The sequence below is a fragment of the Protomyctophum parallelum genome (genome assembly GCF_964188405.1).
Source record: "Protomyctophum parallelum genome assembly, chromosome: 1".
Classification (NCBI taxonomy): Eukaryota; Metazoa; Chordata; class Actinopteri; order Myctophiformes; family Myctophidae; genus Protomyctophum; species Protomyctophum parallelum.
The window spans coordinates 86988133-86994132 of record NC_139697.1 but is presented as its reverse complement, the minus strand read 5'-3'; positions in this window follow the sequence as shown (position 1 = coordinate 86994132).

Here is a 6000-nt window from a genome sequence, read left to right as displayed (position 1 = left end):
ACAACACCCCATAGCCCCATTCAATTCCCATTCAATTCAATGCAATTCATGTAGGGCTTATGGTAGGGGAAATAGCCAATAAGCTTTTGCACAAAATAACACTTGGACCTCTTTGGTGGGGACGTAACAACTACAAAGAAAGGTAAGAAAGCCTTTTAGTATGGAATTCTCCTTTAATGAACACAGAGGGGCATCATAACATAACTATATGTAATTTGTAAACCAAACCACGTGAAAATCAGTTGAGAATTCAGCGAGTTATGACGATTTTAAAAGTGGAGAGACGTTATCATTATCACATTTTATCACTTTGTGACGGCAAAGACGTTATCCTCAAAGTCCTTAGATGAACACGTACATCTAATCAAAAAAACAAAACTGATGCAAAAAGAACAAGCATTGGAGATGGCACTCGTAATGTAGATAACCGTTTGCTATATTGATAAAGCAATCAAATGTGTGTTTACGGAGTGATAACCTAAACATTCTTGTCATATATTAAAGGAAAATTATTTAGATTGGTCAAGCATGTTGCCTATCTTCATTTCTATAATCCTTGGGTTGTCTTTGAGTAAAAAATAACAGCAGAAGTATAAGTAGCCTTGATGAGCAATATGTCAGGAGCCTATCTCCTATTTCTGTAGTGTGAGGTAGTTTGATGTACAAGTATATCCCCCTGGACATGACTTACACCCCATTCAACCCATAATGATGATTGCCAAGCAGGGAATCATCTTACCATGAAGGTTTCATTACACAATTCTAATTTGCAGTAGTCCAAAATAGACTTTCCCTGTTAGAGGAAACTAATTGGCATTTTACTGACTGTAAAACGTAAAGTAGGCACTGGATGGAACCAGTGAGCATTGACCAAACAATATATGCCGGTCAGATGCCTTGACCAATGCACTAGCTAGCCTTTAGAGCTGGTTCCTGGACGCTGCCTATAGTGGCTGCCAAATAGTTAATGTTCATGTTCCAAATATGGAAAAACCTGGGTTTTGACCCTGTCCCCTGACCTCAATTGTGAAAAACATATCTTCAATAAATGGTAAATGGTGCATTTATATTTTTTTATCCAAAGCCCTTTACATCAATCAATCAGATTTATTGTAACTTCCACAATATACACTGGGCATACAGGGGAGCAAAATACCGTTCTCCACATCTCATGATGCTTCACATTTAAAAGAAATACACACATTAAAAAGAGGCAAAGCCTTGTAAAAACATTAAAAAGTAAAGAGAGTAGACAAACATTGGCAGGAGAAAGTGCTGATGCATTCAAGGTACAATATAGATAAAGTGCTATTCATCTCTCAGGATGTTTGTCTAGGCCAGGGGGCAATATATGGCGAGTATTCAGTGTCCTGTTTCGGTGCCCATTGCCTAAGCTGCAATCCTGGGTGCTACTCTCTCTCTGCCAACCTGGGGAGAGCCCCGAACTGAGTTCATGCTTGCTTCAATGCATGAGGAGTGTAGCCTGAATGTCGGACTCTGAGCTTCCAGCTCTTGAATCAGTGAGCTCAGTGGAGTGGGCGGGGTCTATGGGCTGGAAACCAGGCTATGAGGAGTGAGAAGGCCGCTTCTTCTGACAGGGGGGAGTTTCCCCATTAGGACCTACCGCGTGGAAGGAACACGTTATTTACACCTTTCCCATCCATTAGGCGCCCCGGGCTGACCAGCGGGAGGCAGTATCTATAGGCTACTGCCTCCCGCTGGTCAGCCCGGTAGTCTTTTGTCTTTCGGCGCTAGGTACCCTCTGTGTGTACCCTTACAAAAAACATGCAGTAGGCCTGGACATGCAAACTCCACATAGAAAAGGCCCTTTCGCCAACCCCACCCCATGTATTTGCCACAGTTTGCATTTTTGCCATGAAAATAATTGTGTAAGTGTTGTTACTGTTGTTGTTGCTGTTTGTTTTTTACTGTTGTTGAGACCGAAGACAAATTTACACACGTGGACAATAAATTAAACTAACAAACTAACTAACTAGGGTATGGGCGCTGCCGCTGATAACAAGGAGCAGGACAGGGAACACGCCCCAGCGCCCACAGCGTCCCGGTGGGAATTGAAGCTGAGACCTACTAGCTGACTGCGGCTACAGCACTACCAAGCTGTGCCACTGTACAAGGTATTCCTAGCTGTACTTCTGATTATGTGAACATAAATACATATTGTGCGTGCGTGCATGCGTGCATGTACTGTATATATACATCATTTTCTCACCTCTGTTCTAGGATTCAGATTGAGGACAGGTTTAGGTTAGACATAATAATTAGTCTTAATAATTATGCTGACTGAAGTCAGAGGTCAAAAGTGCTGCATGCTGTCCTCCTGCCCAGCAGGGCAAGCAGTCCTTACTTACATTACGTAGTAGGGCAGTTGTATTTCCAAGTATGACCTTGCGAGGTGATCTCTGCCTGCAGGCCATGCCTGGCCATGACACTAAGAGGCTTCTAGGTAGCAGATCAATTTAGCTAATCTGATTACTTCAACGGGGCTATCAGTGTGCGAGACAGAACAGCCAAGCCGTAGTTTGTACTGAGATGAGAGCACCCATCGTTGGTAACATTACATACAGTATATCTTTTCTGTTTGGTTTGCATTTGTTTTCTTCCATTAAATACCGTTTTTTAAGTATGGGGTCTCCACCACACACTCTAGTTGTAGTAGTTTTGTACTGTACCAGTTCTCTGCATACACTCCCCCGTCTACTTTGTCAGGTCAAGAGGGCAATAGAAGACTTGCCAAAGCTTAGGGTGAGATATTTTCAGCCCTCGGGTCACATGGTTGTACTATTTGCTTATCTCTCTCTCTCCATAGGTCACATACTAACTTTGCCATTTGTGTTGGAATATCCTTTGACTCCAGTCTGCCGTTTGACCTGTAGCCTCGTGGGGGAAGGGCAGATGGTGGACATTGTCGGGTGGTTGTCGCTGAGAGACTTTGAAGACAAGGTGTCTGCTTTTGCATACAGCTAAATCATGAGTGCTAATTTATCGATTGATCAAAAAAGTACGATGATTAGAGTTTTTAACACTCAGGATTTTAGTCTAGATATACCAACCCTGGGCACTATAGTCATCACACATGATTTCAAGTAGTACAAGCTGATGAGATACTGAACTGTTCTTTAATAATATTAGTTAACTTCTTTAAGAATTCCTGTCGCCATTCTGTAAACAAGGCATTGACTATGATTTCTAATTTGGTGTCATCGTCAGTACACTGAACCTTTTTTGAACCACCACTGAACCTTTTCACAGAAGGATTTTGGTTTGTCCAAGTGGAACTTGGATGTTTTCCAATACGTGGTAAAGTTGCCCTAGCCTGGTAAACCACACGGTCGCGTTGCCCTGCCCCGTCTGTCTTGTTCCGTTCTTGTACAGTACAGGCTCAAAATCCCGACGCCAGACTTCTCCAGATCAAGCTAGACATAATACAGTATTGCCAAATCTGACTCCATCGAATTACCTGTAGTTGGTTACAACTGTGTGTGCATTTTAAATTACTATACTGTGCTGATAAATGCATCCACTTTCACCTTCTTTCTCATACTGCTCCTCCCCCCACACTCCTCGACTCAAGCTTCCCACAGTGTTCGCATGGATTAAAAGCTAAAGAGGGCTGAGAAGTCAAAGCTTGGCTGCCCGGCGCACCTTCCCTCTGCTTTTACCTGTTCTCTGGATGAGTACATTTGTTCCTCTGCACATTGCTCCTGGACCTTGACCCTTGCTCTGTGGTTTGGGGCAGGTCCCAGTCCAAAACAGGGCCTGCAGTCAAGGCTTCCTGGGAATATGGATTTGATTTTTTTATATTTTCACACAGGATGCTGGATATAAGAGAAGATCATTTTGAAATGGTCTATATTTCAATTCTTTCATTTGGAATATCCGGGATACATTTTCATTGCAACCAATAGACCACAGGAAAGGACATCTGGAATACATTACTTTCTCTTAATTCCTTCTGAAGTCATGGACCTTTCTTTTCAAAGACAGGAGACAGCATGACGGCTCTCATGTAGACAAACTACCACTCCTGGTCTGTATGACTCATTTTGTTTATATTTTTGTAAACCAACAACTGTTCATTATTTTATTTTGTGAAAGTTTATGCAATAAATGTTTAATTTGAGCATTTCAGGTTAAAAATACTAAAAACGACATGATCCGCGAGCTATTATTCATTGGACTGAGATGTTAAAACAAACCATGATTAAGACATTCAGAAATTTTGTACAGATTTCCAGAGAAATCCAGTTAAATTGAAACGAAAATGGACCCATTTCCTTCAGGTAACACTTAATTGCGACTGGAGGTCTATAACTATGAAACCTTGCGTTTTTGTCACTCACAATCCCCTTCACTCTGACACGTGACGTCACCTAACTCAAATCCCCGTAGCTCGCCCCCAGGCAAGCCCCCAGGTCATCGTGACATCACGTGACATATCAGTCCCCTGGTCACCCCAGGAAAGCCCCCGGGTCATCGTGACATATCAGTCCCCTGGTCACCCCAGGAAATCTCCCGGGTCATCGTGACATATCAGTCCCCTAGTGACCCCAGGAAAGCCCCCGGGGTCATCGTGACATATCAGTCCCCTAGTGACCCCAGGAAAGCCCCCGGGGTCATCGTGACATATCAGTCCCCTGGTCACCCCAGGAAAGCCCCCGGGTCATCGTGACATATCAGTCCCCTGGTCACTCCAGGAAAGCCCCCGGGTCATCGTGACATATCAGTCCCCTAGTGACCCCAGGAAAGCCCCCGGGGTCATCGTGACATATCAGTCCCCTGGTCACCCCAGGAAAGCCCCCGGGGTCATCGTGACATATCAGTCCCCTGGTCACCCCAGGAAAGCCCCCGGGTCATCGTGACATATCAGTCCCCTGGTCACTCCAGGAAAGCCCCCAGGTGCACTGCCCAGGTCAACATCATCGTGACATTCATGGGCATTCCCAGCTGATATATTGACATTTAATTTAATTTAGAGGATAGCCCCTTGAGATGCGTCATCTGATCCCTGACTGTGATCAATATTAAGCCCATATATGGGAATGCCAATATTTGATCATATCGTGATTCGTGACAGTCTCATGATAACCACTGTGGTTGCCACAAAGGTCACAGTTAACTATGGAATCATGCATTTCCCGTCAGTCAGTCAGTGTAGTCAGTGTAAGTATATAGGACTTATGAACAAGCAAGCCCCATGTCAGTTCCGTGCATAAAGTGTGATGTGATCCCTCCTGGAACTATGACTGGTGGCCTTCTGTTGGCATTGTTTCTTTATTGTCAAATGTACTGTGTGATCTGTTTGTTTCCATATGTTTTATGTATATCCTGATGACTGCTGTGCACAAAACAAATTTCCGAAAGGACAAATAAAGTACCTATAACTCAAAATCCCCATACATGGGGAAAGCCCCACATATGGGGCCCAGGTCTGGTGACATTGCATGACATCATCACGGATGGAGATCCCTGCTTGTCATAGTAAATGCGACCTGCTGTCACAATTAAGCCCATATACGGAGAGCCATCAATGGATAAATGTCAGAACCTGTTCTGACATAACAAATTAAGGCCTTAATAGGCCCTATTCAATACACTGTCCCCGCTGCTCCCTTAGATCTCCACATATGGAGCTGAACTGTTCTGACATTCCATATTTTGATCCCCCTTTAGGGCGAGGTCGCTTCTCGCCCCCCCCCCCCAGGCGTCTTACTGGTAATAGCAACTGAATGCTCCACTCTCTGGTACTCTTAGCCTATTAGCAACTGATAAGCTACTGCCAGTATTAAGGCCTATTCATAGTCTGGATTTTCGGTGGTGAGCTGACCACCGCGACCACCGCTGACCACCGAAAATGGCACGATCGGCCCCCAATTTCCGATCGCGTGATCGGATCGGGACAACCCTAATTTAAACCATGCACATATTTAAGCTCTGACCTCAGAATGTGATTTTAGTTTGGTTGCTGTGATAAGGGTTAGG